The sequence below is a fragment of the Micropterus dolomieu genome, linkage group LG13 (assembly GCF_021292245.1).
Source record: "Micropterus dolomieu isolate WLL.071019.BEF.003 ecotype Adirondacks linkage group LG13, ASM2129224v1, whole genome shotgun sequence".
Taxonomy (NCBI): domain Eukaryota; kingdom Metazoa; phylum Chordata; class Actinopteri; order Centrarchiformes; family Centrarchidae; genus Micropterus; species Micropterus dolomieu.
In genome coordinates, this window is record NC_060162.1 from 15,739,259 (window position 1) to 15,741,893 (window position 2,635).

A 2,635-nucleotide genomic window follows, 5' to 3' on the forward strand; every position below is an offset into this window, starting at 1 on the left:
ATATATATATATATATATATATATATATATATACACACACACACACACACACACACACACACACACGGACTAACGAGCAGGGCAGGAGCAACACAGGCGAAAGACATGAGGCTAATGAGGCACAGGCAGGGAGAGAGAGCAGGGGAGAACAGAGACAGACATGCAGAGGGATAACTGGGGTAACAGACATGACAAGGGTTACCAAACACTAGACGACAGACAAGACAGACCCCCAAAACCCAACATACTATAAGGAAGATACTAACTAAAAAGTGCAACACAAAGAATGGCTGTCCGGCAGAGTGTGACAGTACCCCCCCCTCAAAAGGACGGCCCCCGACGTCCTAAAACGAAACATCACAAACAAAAAAAATAAATAAATAAAAACACAAACAGGTCAAGCCGGCCCAGGGTGGGCGGAGGGAGGCCAGGCGGAGGGCCAGAAAAACAAAACAAAAAGTCTCAAAGGGCCAACTACCGGCAGGGCGAGGCAGTTCAGGAGGCTGACCGAGGCATCCAGTGGGGAACAAAAGTTCAGGGGGTCGTCCTGGTGGATCACCCAACAGGCCGGGCAGAACAGGGAGGCAACAACGTTCAGGAGGTCGCCTGGGAGGACGACCCCACTGGGCGGGAGGACCAGAGGGTCCACAGAGTTCAGGTGGCCGTCTGCTCAGGGGGACGGCAGGAAGGCCAACAAAGAGGCTGGAAACCCACTGGAGGCCAAGCGGGAGGCCGACGGCAAGACCTCTCCGGAGGTCGGCACCCAAAGCTCTGGTGCTCTGGAGCTGCAGCTGGGCTGAGGTCCACGGACTGAGCAGCTAGGCTGAGGACCACCGGCGAGACAGCTGGACTGAGAACCACGGACTGAGCAGCTGGGCTGAGGACCACCGGTGAGACAGCTGGGCTGAGGACCATGGACCGGACACGAGGAGCTGGAGTCGTTCTGAACACCGACTCAGCAGCTGGGCCGAGGACCATGGGCCGGACACGAGGAGCTGGAGTCGGTCCGACCACCGACTGGACAGCTGGTGTTGGTCGGACCACGGACGAGGGAACAGGAGTCGGCTGGGCCACCGGCGAAGCAGGTGCCGGTCGGACCACCGACGGAGCACGAGGAATGGGAGTCGGCTGGGCCACCGGCGAAGCAGGTGCCGGTCGGACCGCCGACAAGGGAACGGGAGTCGGCTGGGCCACCAACGAAGCTGGTGTTGGTCGGACCGCCGACAAGGGAACGGGAGTCGGCTGGGCCACCAACGAAGCTGGTGTTGGTCGGACCGCCGACAAGGGAACGGGAGTCGGCTGGGCCACCAACGAAGCTGGTGTTGGTCGGACCGCCGACAAGGGAACAGGAGTCGATCGGACCACCTGCGAAGCAGGTGCCGGTCGGACCACCGACGGAGCACAAGGAACAGGAATCAGCTGGTGATCAGGCTGGCTGCTAGCAGCGCTAGCAGGCCAGGGATCAGACTGGTTGCTGACGGGTCGCTGCTGGTGACCTGGTCGCCTCCGATGACCACCACGGGAACCTGAAAAGATGGCCAGGCGACTCCCTTCAAAGGAGAACTCCGGGGGAAGCCTAGCCTCCAGGCTATCAGGCCATAGGCTAGCTGTGCTAGCTGGCCGGTAATCAGGCAGGGCAGGCAGGGGGTTAGCAGGCTGGGGAACATATAGCCTGGAGCTAGCAGCGCTAGCGGAACAGGGATCAGGCTGGCGGCTAGCAGCGCTAGCGGGCCAGGGATCAGACTGGCGACTGGCAGCGCTAGCTGGGCAGGACGGGTGGATGCTTCCCTGCGTGCAGCCGGCAGGCCGGGGCTCGGGGCTAGCAGGCTTAGCAGTCACACACTGGGGGGTTACGGAACACAACTTGGAAACAGTCTCAAAAACAAATGTCTTTCTCCACCTGGAGGATGCCACGAGCAGAGCCATCTCTGGGTCGGTCCTCCACATGACAGACAGCAGTTCAAAAAACTGGGATTCCTCCTCCACTAGCTCCTGTTTTGGCACTCCTAATGCCTCCCAGGTGCTAGGCAGTCTTACGATGTCCGCTGGGTCCATCTTTGGTCGGGTCATTCTGTCACGGTTTGGTGTGGGTGAGGCAGGTTGGAGGACCCAAACGCAGGACGCAAGGCAGGAAGAGGTATAGTACAAAGGGGTTTTAATAAACAAACAAAAGGCGAGCACACTTACAAACTGAGTGGCTGATGACAGAGTCCCAAAACAAAGGCTGTCAGAAATCCAAAAGGGTGAAAACCAGAATCCAAAACTGAGCAGGGTAACAGGGAGACACGGTGAGTAAGGCTGGAGACACGAGACACACTGCTACACAGGGTGACAACATACAATGACCCGACAAAGACAAGACAGAAACACCAGGTATATATACACACACAGGGACTAACGAGCAGGGCAGGAGCAACACAGGCGAAAGACATGAGGCTAATGAGGCACAGGCAGGGAGAGAGAGCAGGGGAGAACAGAGACAGACATGCAGAGGGATAACTGGGGTAACAGACATGACAAGGGTTACCAAACACTAGACGACAGACAAGACAGACCCCCAAAACCCAACATACTATAAGGAAGATACTAACTAAAAAGTGCAACACAAAGAATGGCTGTCCGGCAGAGTGTGACA